Here is a 17,335-nt window from a genome sequence, read left to right as displayed (position 1 = left end):
GGTATAGCCTTTCGTCAAAATTTGTGGCATGAAATACCCGCAAGGACGATCTGAAAATTTCTGGTTATTATATACGTTTGTAAAAGGAGATCCATTTAATTGTAGAACTATTTTATGAGTTATAATGTAGTCTACATATAAACTGTGTAAATGTATTACGCCTCGGAAGGGTTGAAACCTGTCCAAACTATCATATATATTATTAAAACGTAAATGGGGGTTTTTCACGATTCTGAATCAACCAGACGATGGATTTTCATTAGTTTTGTGTTGAAAGAAAGACAATTTTGAGAACTAGGGAATTTCAAAGCCATAATTTAAAATTAGTGTCCCAGTTTTTTTATAAATTAAGTTTTAGTTTTTAAAAAGTCTAGCAGCCGATGCTAACCTTTTCCAATAAGTCAATGCTTCTAGCTAGCTTTTAGTACAATATAATTTGCTTAACATAACAGCTGTAACATTCAGCATTTGTGACACAAATTCAGCATTTGGAAGAAAATTCAAATAGGCTACATACTTATGGTTGGCTTATTTATACTATGTGTAATGCTGACCATTGATAGATTTAATTCTTCGGTACGAGGATGGCAGATTAATTAAATATGCATAGTAAAATACAGTAGTAGGACGTTCAAATTATTTTTTAAAGTATTCTTTGTAATCATCGATTTGTTTTAGTCCAATATAATTGGTTTTAACTAACAGCTGGTTGAATGTGCTATGTATACTTAATATAAAAGGCAAAGCCCTCACTGACACACTCACTCTCACTCACTCATCCTCACTAATTCTCCCACTTCCCATTTACCTAGGAGGCTGAAATTCGATACACCGATTCTTTGGGCATTATATAGGAAAACTGAGTAATTTTTATTATTATAGGGCATTCGAGCTTCGCCCCAGTGGCTCTGGAGTTTCCCATGTTAACCTTATGATTTTTCATATTTGAAAGGAATTAATGAATCTTAAAAGCTTTGTCAATTAAACAATTTATGACAACAGCTAATTTGCAACCAAAAGCTGAGTGAGCGTTTCGAACGAACTTCAACCTGGAGGCGAGTTAACCCCAAGGCAAGTGAGCTCTGCGAACGAGCTCCAACCTAAAGGTGAGTGAGCGTAGCGAACGAACTTCAACCAGGACGTGATTCGAGCCATGCGAACGAGCTCATCTTGAAAATTAATGAGTTAAATGGGGCAAAGCCAGCGGGTACAGCTAGTTATTCTATAGAATTATTAGGTTTTTAGCGAATTTCGCATATAGGGAATAAGCTATTACCGTAGTACTCATGGCAACACCTGGACCCGGGACCGATGTAATTTTTTGTTTTGAGTCCCTAGAGGCCAAAAACACCATCCGTTCAAATTCATATATATGTAAGTGTATAAGACATTTTGGGGACTTGACTTTTTCGGGTCTCAAGAATTTATACGAAAATACACTATTGCAATATTTTGAGGACTTGAATTTCCGTATGTGTATAAGACATTCTGGGCACTTGACTTTTTCGGGACTCGAGAATTTAGTACTTTTCGAGGACCTGTGCAAATTATTCCATTCCAAATGCAGCACGTTATCGATCTTCACCCTTGTTTGGGCCTCCCATTCACTGGCGGAATGTCTCGTGGCGTATGACGACCGGATATAAATAGTCACTTTACACTCACTTATCTTGTTATTTTTTTCAGCATATTCGTTGACCCGTCTGCAGGTCTTATGTTGACGGGCTGTCAGAGCGTCTGTTGTAATAACTGGAATTCCTTATGTATGTTTGCTGCTGATTACGGTGAAGTATTGTTAGAAATTCCACCTAATCTTTAAAGTTACCCATTAAATTCATAGAAATAATAATATTTAACTGTTTGACGAGTACCCCTATTGTATTCAAAATACTAAACGGCCCAACCCAATATTTAATACAAGCCAAAGGTGTCTTATAGATTCCGAGTAAATTATTATAAACTTTCAAATGGAGCATGTAAAGTACATTATAAATAATCAACAAACCCTAACATAATTGACTATTGATTCAGTTAAGATTCGGGAATTACAATTGCTGATGATAACTGAATGCTCTGACCTGAAGCAGTGTTCTTCTTTACTTCTTTACCTATAAATCACATGGGATACAGCCTTTCTTCACTGATCACGTAATGCGTGATTTTCTATAAAGTCTTGGAAAAATAAAAGGAAAAATAGATAGAATACAGGTGTACTGTATGTGGTTTACACAAATCAAACTGTGTGATAGTTTGTTATAACAATGAACAATTTGAGAGTATCGTATTGTTTAAGTCGATGGAAAATCTCTGTTGATCCTGTTTTACAAGCAAACCAAAAAGATACAGTAGTCACCACTCTATGCGACATATTCTAACTAGAAAATTGTAATCGTATGATTGTATAAGCATTGGTAGGATTGCAAAGTACTACACAAACATTATTTCAAGGGTAATAACAGTCACAATTTCCGCTGACTTTAAAAGAGTCAACTAAACTATTATACTAATGGACACACAACTAAATGGAACAACTAATGGAAATTCTCACGATGTACATTCGTTCGATATAAGCATTGAGTATACACGTCAGTACATACGTGTATACTCAATGATATAAGCAACGGTTCTTGCAATTTATTGCTTATTGTTTTTTAGAGTTGTTTTCGGACTTACTCTGTTTTCGGACTTACTCAAACTCGTATAAGGTTTTCCACGTTTGTCATTGATAATGTAGCCATGTTGCTTTGAAATGGCAACCATACAAATGTATGCATTTTAAGCCAAGTATGAACGGAGATGAGTGTGGGATGAGTGGAGCGATCTTGTTGTCCTGTTTGTGACTAAGGCCACAGAAAACGTACTAGAACGTTTTCTGTGCTAAGGCCGACATAATCCTTAGACACAGCTGTTAATTAATAGTGCATACAGTCAATTAATAGCAGCAGAGGTCAAGTTTGGTATCAAATTAAAGGTTTTATTCATAAAAATACATTGCCGCAAACCCAAACTCAAACGATGATGATGATAATAACGTTAATGATGTCGCTAAAACGTATCGTTTGAAATTTAACAGCTGAAAATAAGTGAAATAGAAAAGGTTTTGGTTAAATCCATCAAATTGTAATTGGACACTAGTAAATACTAGTGCACTTGTTGCTACCTCCCCCCTTCGGTTTCATGTATTCCTCTCAATCAGTTCAAACCTAGGAGGATTAAACATTAATGTTACCTAATTAATGTTAAATCCTCCTAGATTCAAACCTGAAACACCCAGATCGAAACTCGCCTGTCGTTATTTTACCATCGCCTTTTTTTTAAATATATTTTTCAAAAAAGAAAGATTAAATTGATTTACTTTTGATTTTAAAAATGTTAACGTTTTATTTTGTTAAAGATTTATGGTGATACGTAAATATTGTGGTGTAGTAAAGTATATTGTATTGTAGTTAAGTGTTAAATTAGGGTGAATCGAGATGAATCTTTTTTTATAACATGGGTCTCTCCTGCCTTAACATACATAACAAGTTTCATAAACATCGGTTGGAAAAGTGCAAAGATAAATATTTGTATGTAAAAAATACAAAATGGTGGATATCTGGTTAACGAAACGATTTCGGAAAAAATGTTATCCTTGATTTTCTGTTTATTTTGACCCAAGGAATTACTAGGTAAATCATCCCCGCTTATTTTTAACACCCTGTTTATTATGTATTCTTGTAAGTAAAAAATGTAAGCTGGTAATACAGAAAGATGTTCTATAAATAATATGAATGTACTGGTGATCTGTATATTCATCTTTTTCTTGTTCTTAGAACTGTAAATTAAAAGTCCACTCAGCAGTCGCATCGTACGATGTAGTTCTTTCCATGCGTTGCGAAATGCTAAATTTGCCGTCCTCTTCAACCCAAGTTATCTATTGAACCACTGATTGTAAAAAATTCAAAAAAATATATTTTAAGCATCACATTTTTGGCTACAACTTTGACACAGACAAAACCTCTCTAACCCAAAAACAAAAAAAAATCTCGCATGCTAACTTTTTCATGTTAGAAATCACGATTTAAAACTATTTCACCATACATATCAATTTTTATTAATTAGATCGGTAAATAGTTTAAAGTTCCAACAAAATAGTCATCGAGTAGGACTAACCAAGAAGCTCTGTGCCAATTTTCAAAATTTTAGCACAACTTTAAGTACACCAAAACACGAAATTATTGAAGTCATGCGCCGAGAGGACTATCGTTGTTTTTAACAGATTATACTTTTGACCTTCCGGCACTGTTGACTCAGCGAAACTGAACTTATATTTTATCTTATTTCGTTATATTAAAACTGCTGTTGCATTAGGTCAAATTCCCAATAAGTCAATTGCTTTAACATAGACCACGTTTTTAGCTCGGACTGTACTGTTTGACTTACTGGGATTTTTGATCTACAGACACTGCAAACATTGTAGTTTTTGACCTAGCGGCACAGGTATAAATTATTTGACCTTCCGGGACTGTTGACTTTCTGCAACGCGTCCCTCTGATCATAGAAAGCATTCTCTTAAAAGTCCGAAAGCACACACAAAGTTGTACTTTTACCCTTATCAGCTGATTGTTTGGTTATTGTCTGTAAGTTAACATTTCCAACCTTTTGCCCCCGACCTTACGATACTATATACGTAACATAATATGTAAAACAAGATAAAGATAAGTGATAAAAAACATTATTCCCATAAAATTTATGAGGCAGGTCAATATAGATAGTGGGTAACATACTTTTTGCCCTAGGAAGTTAGGCTCTAGCATGGGTTCGGTTTTCACATAACTTCAGGCTAGACCTAGAGGTTCACTTAAATATCCATTGAAGTTTTGGCGGGAATTAAATCTGTGACCTCAGGGACCAAAGTACTACCTTTTACCACTAGACCAGCTCGCTCCCCTACTTTAGTAATATAGTAAGTTAAAGGTATGGAGTATGTTATGTCGAGTCTCACTATAAAATTCCCCCAACCACATGTATAGATTAGCAGTCGTGCAGTAAGTGTTTAAAAATGGAAAAATATGTAGGTCACATTAACATATACTGTCAAGATCATTCATTTCACAAAAAAAAATGGGTCTAAAAAGTAGTGCAACCTGCATGCAGTTTTTCCAATGTTTTTAAAGCCTATTTCTCTGTAAAATGTCACTGAATGCACTATATCAAGCTTGATTGACTCAGTGATTGAAGAAAGGGAAAATTTAGATTGTGAATTTTAAATACCAACACCTGTTGAAGCTAACTAAAAGAAAAATTTTTAATTTATTTTTTAGAAGAGAAAGCTGATACACCACTGAAAGTTAGGCCTCTGCAGAAGTATTTTTGGACCATTACTGGACAGTCACCAACCTACATTATCAAAACGTTGAAAACAATGATGTACAACTCAAGTTTACCACAAAATATTTATTGAACTATTGAATTAGTTTTTGTATACATTGAAAGTCATAACATTTTTATCAAACCATTTACTTCTGAAATACACTATTCCATACTTATCTTGCCCAAATTAAAAGTGACTCCCAATCTTTACCTTTATACCAGATTGTTGTTAGCAAAAAACTCTTTACTGTAAACGTTAACTTAAATATCTATTTACTATTCAATTAAAACTCAAAGTAGTCAAACATTTCAAATCATTAGGAAAAATGTAATAAGTTACTACAAGCATATAAATTAACTGACCTCAAAAAGAAATTGGTCTGTAAATTAATTATGCTATTGATATTAGATAGTAAAAAGACCAGTATTCTGAATGACCCCTTTACAAAACAAATGTCAATGTCGTAAAATTAAAAGAAGTATTGAAGATAACGTTACAGCCAATACGTTAAGAACTGGGACACATGGCAGACAGCCTTCAAACAATTGGCAACTCAACAGCTGTCTTGGGCGGCCTAAGTGAGCCTCACAATAAGTCAATTTCACACATCACAACATTCTCTCAGTATATTGTACAAGTATGATGCAATACGAAGCAAGTGTGATTTACCCGGAGATCGTTATCAGGACAATATTGTTATAAGGAAATTCCAACAATTTTATGCAAGATGAATCAGCAAGCAGATGACCTCATATTGAGGCCACATCACTTGGCTGGCAACAAACTGCTTGGAATAATAAGCACTTCCTTGTTTTGCTAAAAATCCATAGGTACAGAATAAGATGTTTATTTTTTATTTAAGTGAATGAAAAATATAATATAAGGTATTAATAATTTAAAGTTGTTTTGTAATTAATTGTTTTGTAATAGGTAATTTTACACGTTGAAAATTGAAAACTGTCGAAGAAAATTTTTTTTCCATGCTACAAGATTCTGATAGTTTTGCAGAATTTTTCACTACCATAATTTATAGTACCGATACTGTACTTATAATTATTTACAAATACATAATATAAATAACAAAAATAACAGGACACAAAGTCAATAACTCGAGTTACGTTGAGTTTTATAGGCTACTAGCTGGCCAGACAGACGTCGTTCTGTCCTAATGTGGTTTTATGTCAATGCTCGTTCATTTTCAAGATAAGCTCGTTCGCATGACTCAATCATGTCCTGGTTGATGTTCGTTCGCTATGCTCACTCGCCTTTAGGTTGGAGCTCGTTCGGTGCGCTCCCTTGCCTTCAGGTTAGCTCGATCGCTACGCTAACTCGCCTCCAGGTTGAAGTTCGTTCGCTACGCTCCTTTTTACCTTTTTTGGTTGCAAATTAGCTGTTGTCATGAATTAAGAAAAATATAGTGCTGCACCCTGTTGGTGAACCTATTACCTTTTTAATGCTATTGAACATCACAGAATCAAATTGTTTAGTTGAACCAGCTGTTAAGATTTTTTAATTCCATTTAAATATGAGTACTCATAACGTTAACATGGGAAACTCCACAGCCACTGGGGCGGAGCCCTTTTGACAGATCTGCACCAAACTTCACACAAACCATCCTTGAATAATGCTTAATAATGCCTGAAAGTTTCATTACAATCTGTCGAGCGGTTTCGGAGTCCATAAAGGACAAACAAACATACATTGGATTTTATATATTAGATAAACAACAAATACTTGAATCAATTTGATGGGGGAGAAACGAAGGTTAGAATGGAGGAGGGTTTATGTATGAAAGAAACATTCCCTTGGAATAAAAGGTTTTTCCAAAACTCATTTAAATTAGACACACAATTGTAATGTTAAACCTAATAAAGGCCTAGACAAGTTCCAATCGCCAAAACACCAGTTGCAAGAAAACATTTTGTTACACAACATAGGCAACTTATTAAATGATTAGCAGGCAATTAATAACTTCCATGTGTTGTAACACCTCTTACATTAAATAACCTTCACCAGAATCCCAACTAGTACGTATAATAGTTTCATATGTCTACCATTTACAGATGCATTGTTCCAGATATTTATTTTCTCTAACTTATAAACCTAGAAATTCTTTCCTTGACACAAACAACTCAATGATTGCATTAATTGAAAACTAGGTTATCTATAATTACTGATTTCTAGTTGGATGTAAAAACATTTGAATTTGTTTGTATTCAGATTTCCTTATCTATCTAGTTATGAAGTTTTACCAAGTCCCTGCTGTGGTATGACACATAGCCTTTCATGCAGTAGATCTAATATTATTGCAAAAATAATGTTAATTTTTTACTGACTAACATTTTGCTAAATATCAAAATATATGCACTTTAATGCTGTATGACTTGACTGCACTATGCGTGAAATCTAAAAGGTAATTTTTTTCTGAAACTTCATGTAAAATAAATAAGTTCTGTATCTGAATTTTTAGGAACATTGGTTTATATAAATCAAATTTCCAATTAACAAGTTAAATATATTATTATGAAATCCCCAGTGCTATGATAGGCCTACCAACAACGCTTCACTACGATTTTTATTTTTATTTTTATGAGTTTGTCAAATTGCAATTTGTTGTCAAAGGGATGATTTTTCTGCCGCTAATATCTATTTCAAAATAAGTAGATTTTCATATAGGCTACTGTTTATGGTAAAATAGTACTGACAATTTTTTTATTAGCCTAAATCAATTTCAAACGATGTATTTTCAACCTAAAGATTAAACCTACCTAATTATTTTCACTTTCTCATTTGAATTTAGTTACTACAGTATAAGAACCCACATAGGACCTCACTCCAATTGGCACATTTATTATTTTAGTTTTCAACAATTTAAACAATTTATCTATATAATTGTGAATATAGAGTTTGATTCAATGATCAAAGAAACTAACATTGGTGAGTGAACAAAGCAGATTATCGATCCAACCAAAAATAGATAACATGACAAAGACGGCTACCAAAAGATGGTGAATAATGAAAAAACGTTGAGCGGCCGACACTTGCTACAAGGTCGACTCACAACTATCAATATCTTCTCTCATTTAAACCTCCACAGCAAAATGAAAATTAAACATTTACTATTGTCAACTTTTAATTTTATGTACTTCACAAGGATTTTTTTAAAGAATATGCAGTTTTGCGTGGCAATGGTAGCCTAAAAGGCTTTGGTACACACATAAATGCTGCATGACTACGAAGTAATAAGAGTAATTTAGTAGTTGGTGTAAAACACCTGAGATGAATACAACCAACAATAATCTGTGAAGTTAAAACACGCTTCTATTAACCGATAGAATATTGATTTTCATTATTTCTTCAACTCTTTTGTTTAAGAACATTCCATTAATGATCAAAAAAGAACAGAAAAGAGGTAAAGTTCAATTTTCTATAAAACAAATTACTTTACATACAAAAGACATGATATGTTTTTAGACAACAATATTCAAAGAATAGTACATTTTTAAAACTATTTACTTAAAAGTTACATAGTTATTTAGATTTAATTTTCTGTTTTGATTTTTAATTGTCTTTAAAGATATGTTTGAATAATCTGTTTTTAGCGAATTTCCCATATAGGGAATAAGCTATTACCGTAGTACTCATGGTAAGACCTGGACGCGGGACCGATTTTTTTTTTCGTTTTGAGGTCCCTAGAGGCCAAAAACACCATCCGTTCAAATTCATATATATATATATATATATATATATATATGTCCGTCAGCACGATAACTCGAGCAAAAATGATCCGATTTTGATGAAATTTGGTACAAACGTGCAAACCTACGTTTATTCGAACGAGTTCGCGATCCAGCATGATCGGACCATGGGAACGGGGGTTTACGGGGGGTTTTATGGGGTAAAAATAGGTTTTTCCCATTTCTGACCCAAAAAACATAAAATTTAGCAATTTATTTCCAACCCATTTTGTAGAGCTTAAAAAAACAAATAATTTAGTATATTGAAGCGTTATTATGCGCCTAATGGTTACGGAGAAAATTAAAAAAAATTGTAAATTTAAAATTCCCATGTTATTCTTATGGAGAATAAGTAAACTGTTGTAGTTTGCTTGTTTGTGAACATATTTTGATCAAATTTGGAAAATGTTTTCATTTCTTACAAACTATTAACATTAAAAATAAAAAAAAACAGTTTTACCCTCCCTGATGCAGCAAACCTAAGTACTTGTTAAACTAATTCTATTTAAATCAAGAATAAATGTTATATTTTTAAGTACGGTAGACATTTCAGTGTAAATCCAATCAGTAAAATGGAAATTCGCTTAGTCTGCAGGTTTGCTGCGGCGGGGGTATTTTTTTTTTTTTTAACTAATCAAACCCCCTACAGACTTTAGAATCTTGTAGGTCAGTGAAAACGCAAAAAACATTATGCGATTCAAGTCAATACAAACAATTCAAGGGGAAACATAAGAACATTTTTGCTACAAAGAGAAAGGGGGTGAAACAATTAACAACCATATTTTTTATTCAAAAGCCAAAAACAATCTGAATTCAATATGAGGTCACTTGAGGAAAACAGAAACATCTGATCTCTTTGCCTTGTAAAAACTGTTAATCTGACAAACATTGCAAGGAAGGCCAGTTTGTTGTTGTTGTTGTTTGCCAAAATAAGATGATTGGAGACAAGTAAAGGCGAGGGGCAACGTGACTCACGAGGCATCGACCTTCAATCATTGTCAATGGATGGACCAATCAACAAACACTCCAAGAGTGTGGGATCGTAAGATGAAGATGGAGATGTGAACATTCAACAAATCTTATCACTTCACCCCACATGTTTACTTTCACAATCTAATGCGCATTTAACAATTTTAATATTTAAACTGTGTTTATGAAAAAAGTTACGATAAATAGGCAGAATTTTTGTTGTTAATTTCAAGCATTGTTGAATTGTATCTACTTAGGTAAATTTGCAGTAAGGAAAATTTTATGAATTTTACAGAATTTTACCAACTAAATAAATGGTATAGTAGGTATATTAAACAAATAGGTAGACAATAACTGTTATATAAGAAACTATTGTGGTAATTTTCCACAACAATTAATAACAAAAAGTTTTCACAGCGTTTTGGGATCTGGAACTTTATTTCGTACTCAGAAAAGTAAGTAAAACATAAAAATATTAATACCAAACACTAAACCGTATAAAGTGAGAATATCTGGGTTATGTAACTACAGTAGAACTCCGATTATCCGAATAAATAGGGACCAGACCCTATTCGGATAATCAAAAATTCGGATAATCGGAGTTTTACCGGAATTCCGGGAATTTTAAAGAAAAATCCTCATTTTCGGTACTAAGTGAACTTTTAATTAATAATAATTTAAATCAGAACATTTGTACAGTTTACAATGCTCATAGTACAAGAGTTCTATACATGTTATTAAGTCAATAGTGTTCCATTAAAGTCCAAAATTGGCTAAATGTGTTTAATAACAATTCTTTGATATTTTGCAAAACTTATTACTGTAGCTTTACGTTTTTAAAATTGTTGAAATAAAGCGATTCGGATAATTGGAGATTCGGTTAATTGGAGTTCGGATAATTGGAGTTCTACTGTACTAATCATGTATAGTTTTTAACAACTTTCTCACGTGATGACGAGATTAGATTCCAGATCCGAAAAACGCTGTAAAAACCTTTTTGCTACTAAGAGATGGTAAATGTCCGCAAAAACTTCTCAAATAACCTAAACTCAACAGCACCAAAAAACAAAGAACAGACAGTTGAACAAGAGATATAAATGTAGGCCTAAACAGAAAATAACTTATATATGCAGCTATACAAGTTGAAATTTGGTTACACAAATTTGGCTGGTATGAATGTAAAAAAACTGGAATTTAAATTTTTAAAAATGATAAATTTTACTACCTATATAAATTTTAATTCAATTCTAAATTTGATTTTTTTTTTATTTGTATGAGTAAAAAATTTTGCTTTTCTCAAACTATAAAAGTGGAACGACACAAAAGCTGTCAGTGTTTGCGATCAACGACCTACAATATTGGAACTGGAAATAACAAGATTAAACAAGGCCCTACTACGCCAGATCACGTGACTAGCTAAATCTTTCTGAAGATAGAAGCAGTTTACGTGCAAACACCTTAAAGGCTTCTAAACGTTACTTTAACAACACGATTCACTCATTTGCTTATGTTACTGATTTGTTAGTACCTATCTATACCCTGTTCCTAAAATTCCTCCAGGACCGCAAACGAACATTCCAAGCTGTAGGAAATTCAAGCAATTCATCAAAAAAATTTATTTATGAAATAATTTTATAATGATGAAAAATGCAAACAAGGCACATGCTTAAGTTGAATATGTTTAGACGGAAAAGGATAGGAAATAAACTTTAAATGATTTTCATCCATTTTTTTTATAATTAAAGTTTTCAATTAATTATAAAATATTCATTAGTCATTCAATAATTAGGCTTAAATAGATGCTTTGTAGTTGTGTCCAAGGGAAAAAACTGGAAGGGCTAATTTGGTATTTTAAACCTCGCACTATCCCTGGTAAGCTGATACAAGAAAAATCTCGAGCACACAAAATGATGATGAATCTACTTGGACATTCTACTACAGCTATTCAACACACTGACATTTGTTTGTAAATCTGAAAACCCAGTGAATATGCCTTACATTGGCTTCAATTAGTGTAAATTGTTTACAAGTGGACAAAACAGTTTAAAATGGTTCTGACTCAGTGACTGTTCTAGAAGACCAATTTTATTCCCGCACTTTGGAATCCAACTTATTCGTGTTAACCGCCATGGCACTCTGGAAATATTTATTATAAAACTTAAGTTAGCATCGGTAAGAATAACATTTTATGCAGTGAAAAACTATGAAACTTTAACAGTCCAGCTTGCAAACAGAGGATTAAATCCAAGTTGGCCTCAGTCATACTGACCAGAAAAATAGGTAACCCAACTGTTTCATAGTCTAGAGCTCAGAATCAAAGCCGCATTATCGGGTCAGCTGGATTGTGTATCATTCTCTACTTCAACTTCCGCCTTCTGGCATCTGAGGAAAACTAATAGGCCGAGACACTATACTGCTTTACACTTTTTTACTTGGCTGATTTTACACTGTAGGCCTATAAAACATTTACGGTAGGCCTTACAAGTCACAACATCTACAACTTGCCTTAATGAACGACATAGCCTACTGAAAAGATAAAATCTGGGGTTTCAGTAATGGGGTACAGGCTGAAATATGGGTAATTTATCCACATTTGTACAAGTATCACTTAAACTTCCCTAATAGAAATGTAAAGATTGTTGATCTAGAAGCTCTTATATTAGGCTAATAATACATAATTAAAGGATTTAAGTTTTTTAAACAAAACTCAATTCTAAGTTTTTAAAATCACACAAAACGTTATTTGGAGCAAAGTTAAGGAGCGGATTACTGAATGAGTCAGCTTCTCACAGTGTGATTTTATGACGCACGAAGAATGAGATAAAAGGCAATGTTATCACATGAAGTCCACGTCCTGAACTTGGAACCGAATTATGTTTATCTGTTATAAAGTAACACATTACACTTTACATGAGTAGTATTAACCACTTTTCAATTTTTAAAATAGTATTTTTTAGTGTTTTAATTGTACAAAAACAGTATGGAGATATAAACTAAAAACTCGGTTCATTACAAGTTATAAGCTAACTTAAACTTAACCTTTCTAATCCAACAACACTTAATACAGCCCTGAATTCGGAAAGAACGATCTAGGCTACCACCACATGCCTAAATAAGGACTAAGTTCAAATAGTCCCCCATTACATATATCCCCATCCAAAATTCTGTACCTGGAAACATTATTAACTAAAGAATCACTTAGTGGTGTTTTGAAAATCAACGATAATTTTCTATTTTTTATCAAACATATTTTTAGCGAATTTCCCATATAGGGAATAAGCTATTACCGTAGTACTCATGGTAAGACCTGGACCCGGGACCGATTTACTTTTTCGTTTTGAGGTCCCTAAAGGCCAAAAACACCATATATATCCGTCCATATACCTATATGTGTCCGTTAGCGCGATAGCCTAACTAAAAAAAAATCATCCGATTTTGATGAAATTTGGTACAAACGTGTAAACCTACGTTTATTCAAACGAGTTCGCGAACCAGCATGATCGGACTATGGGAACAGGGGTTTAAGGGGGGTTTTATGGAATAAAAATGGGGTTTTCCCATTTTTGACCCTAAAAACTTAAAATTTAGGATTTTCTTTCCAAACCATTTTGTAGAGAGCTTAAAAAAACAAATAATTTAGTAGAATGAAGCGTTATTATGCGCCTAATGGTTAACGGAGAAAATTCCAAAGAACTGTAAATTTAAAATTCCCATGTTATTCTTATGGAGAATATGTAAACTGTTGTAGGTTGCTTGTTTATGAACATATTTTGATCAAATTTGGAAAATACATTTATTTCATACTAAACTATTAACATTTTACAAAAAAACACCTTTTTACCCTCCCTGTTGCTGCAAGTACTCGTTAAACTAATGTTATTTAAATAGGGAATAGATGTGATATTTTTAAGGAGACATTTTAGTGTAAATCCAATCAGGCAAATAGAAATTCGATAAGTCTGCAGGTTTGCTGCGGCAGGGGTATTAATCTTCATCTCATATTTTACTGCCTTCACCTCAGTACAGTTAAGTAAAGTGACGTTAGGCCTACTGTCGATGACAGACCTCCGAGAAATGTATATTTGAACAGTGATATCACCTACTAATATTTGAATTTGCGTTAAAAATTATGGTATACAGTAGACTCCCTCTAATCCGGACACCTTTTAACCGGACATCGGTTTAACCGGACTACACTCGGCAGAAATGACATCTCTTTAACCGGACAATTTTTACCAGCACATCGATTTAACCGGACCAGATTGGCAGGAAGTGGGCGGTACTGAAACGACTGTTGTCGTGGGAAAGATTTGAGACCAGCAATCACGTGTATACAATGCTTTCCTAAATTTAAGTCAAATAAACTGTATACATTATGCATTTAAACGTTCCGTTTAAACAAGTTTTTGGGAACATTGGTTTAACCGGAAAACCCGTTATCAGGACTGGCCACGGTCCCGAGGAGTCCGGATAAGAGGGAGTCTACTGTATTTGGATTCAGGAAGTAAAAAAACTATAAAATGAAAAATTCACGCAAAGGCATCTATTTTTTTATATTTACGTCATGTAGGCCTCACTTTCTAGCCTACAAATGAATGCACACAATCAGTGGTATCGGAAGAAACGTTTTGCAAATGAGAAAACATTCTCCATACATGTCTCACACATCGTCACATTGTTGAGAACAACATGGTGTACCTCATATTCGCTTATATTAACTTTTTGTACAATATAGAGACTCAAAATGCTCAGATATACCAGAGGACGATGGAAAAAAGATGACGTCACTGAGCTGCGATTCTGCCTATATCCATATCTGCTAAAGTGCACTTAACTCAGTATAGGCTACACATTGCCGTTAGCTGTATGGCTATTAATTAACAGCTGTTTCTAAGGAATATATCGGCCTTAGGTACTAACAAGACTACAAGATCGGGCCACTCATCCTACACTCATCTCCATTCATACTTAGCTCAAAAAATACCTACTTTCGTATGGTCACCATTTCAATGAAAGGTATTAATACCACCGCCACAGCAAACCTTTTTCCAATTTCCAATTGCCTGATTTGATTTTCAATTAAATTTATTTCAATAACATTAGGTTTAACAAGTACCTAGGTTTTCTGCTACAGGGAGGGGAGGGTATCAGAAGATTGGGCATCAGAACCTACAATTTTGTTTCATCCCGTTTTGATCCTGGTCTAACCCCTGTTTTTCAGGATAAAAATCTTCCATATGGAAACACTGCCTAACTTAAAGGTGCGTTTACATTAATTCAAGCTCGCATTCCAGTTCTGCTCGCGTTCGTGCTCGAACAAGTGTCAACCACAAATTTACTCGCATGCTAACTTAGTAGTGGAATGCGAGCACGAATGACATTTTGCCGTTCGAGTTACTTTCCAACATGTTGGGAAATGCTCGCACAAGTACAAGTTAACAAGATTAAATTTTAAAACAGACCCAGTCTAAGTAACAAATGGATGTTTTGGATTTAATAAAAATGAATGCAAAGTTCAAGTATTAAATCTCTATATGCTAACTTATGGTTGGCTAGGTTACTTGTAATCAGTGGTAAGTTAACTTAGGATAGCTAAGCTCTTTAGCCTTTTTAGGTCTTGTCTTTTAAACTCATACAACAGTTTATAAGGCATAACTTAACTTAAGGTCATAAGTCAGATTTGTTTGATGTACATAACTTATGATTGCAGGGTGAAAATATAAAAATGTTAACAGCAAACGAGATAGGGACCTAGGCCAATCCTTTTATAGTAAACTAGCCAACTAGCCTCAACTTAGGTGGGGATAAATAAGTTATAATTAATTTGTATAAGGCTCTGGCAAAGTTCATCACAAACATGTGTCAAACGCAATAAGATATTCTTCAAATAAATTGGAGTATTTAACCAACAAGTAGGCCTAGTATTAAAGTAGTTGACACATTTTAGGTCTAAAAGCTGGTGGGTGATATCATTAACTTAGTCACCATCATCATTAGGGTTCAACTGGGAAATAAAACATAATTTAGGAGCCTAAACTAATAGGATTAACTATCATCAATGAAAGATATCAAATGTAAATTATGAAATAACGAATAACTATTTAAAATAAGGTAAAGTGTCGACCCTTATGGGAGATAAGAGCTGATAGTAATTTTATCTGCAACATCACCACCGACCGATAAGGTTATGGTTATACCTAGCTCAACAAAGTAGGAAAATGTCGCTTACCTTACTGGACGAAAGCCACCCTTTCGGCTGGCTTTTAATTAATTGCGGAATGGTGGAGGGTATTTAGCCACTTTCAGAGAGAAAAATCGACAATTCCAAGGAAATTGACCACTATTTAAGACACTGTAATAGAGCAGACTACCACCATGCTAGGTTCAAATCTGAAAGGACCGAACGAAGGGGGCGCTGCTGTCGAGGTAAACTCGTTCTGTCTGTGTACTGTGTAGCCTTGCACAATTTGATGTCAACGCTGATATCCCTACGCAATATTACTTGGTTCAGTGCTCTTATAGCTTGTTATACGGTGCAAGTCAACTTAAAAACAATTATATAGTTATTCAAAAACAAACTGATTCCCTCTAAGTGGTTTTATAGCTCCTCGAAAAATTCGTAAGCTTTAGATAAAGGAACTACTTTTAACAATGGAATGTGTCAATATCACAATTCGCAAATTCTATTTCAATTCAAAGTTGATTTCCCAATTCAATTGGAATTGAATGATTTTTAACTACTAATTAAATTTTGCCCGCAAATTCGCTAGTGTTTTTTTACAGCAAGTGTCAAATATTGTTGAACAACAATTAAATTTGACGATAATTTGAAAATAATTTTACTTATTGTATTAGTACGGTAATTTTATTGCGGAAACAGACAGAGTATTTTTACATTACGGTATATAAATGCATAGTTAGACTATATTTTTTTCAAATTTAGACATTATAGTTTATCAAATTATTTTTCTATGAGTCACTGTATAAGCAAATTTTAATCATAAAACTTTGAAATATGGGTCATGAGTGAGAAACCAGAAAGTTCATTGAAATATGTTTACATATTGGAAGAGAAAACAAATAATACACACCAAAAGTGTATGCACCATACAACTTTGTTTGAATAAGTTCAAAGCTTGATAACTTTGTTAGCAACACTTTTGTTTCTTTATGGTTAAAAGTTAAGTTTTTGAATTTGAATGGTACCTCTATTCATGAACTGCTTAGTCAATTTAAGCAGAAGCCCATGTGTCAACAGACATTTTTGCCTGTTAAC

General features: G+C 33.6%; 1 protein-coding gene across 1 annotated transcript in view; it reads right to left on the bottom strand.

The window, feature by feature from the left end:
• Positions 1-16,479, bottom strand: part of LOC128993912 (ornithine decarboxylase-like) — a 39,515-nt gene extending 23,036 nt beyond the window's left edge. Inside the window, exon 1 of the mRNA XM_054418014.1 lies at positions 16,289-16,479. The gene's annotated coding sequence lies outside the window, so the exon portion shown is untranslated. The remainder of the gene's footprint in view (positions 1-16,288) is intronic.
• Positions 16,480-17,335: the final 856 nt, after the last annotated feature.

This window comes from Macrosteles quadrilineatus, unplaced genomic scaffold (assembly GCF_028750875.1).
Source record: "Macrosteles quadrilineatus isolate MER2022 unplaced genomic scaffold, UCM_ALF_1.0 Scaffold_5__1_contigs__length_97177068, whole genome shotgun sequence".
Taxonomy (NCBI): domain Eukaryota; kingdom Metazoa; phylum Arthropoda; class Insecta; order Hemiptera; family Cicadellidae; genus Macrosteles; species Macrosteles quadrilineatus.
Note: the sequence above shows the minus strand (reverse complement) of the source record. Positions and strands in the feature narration are given on the sequence as shown.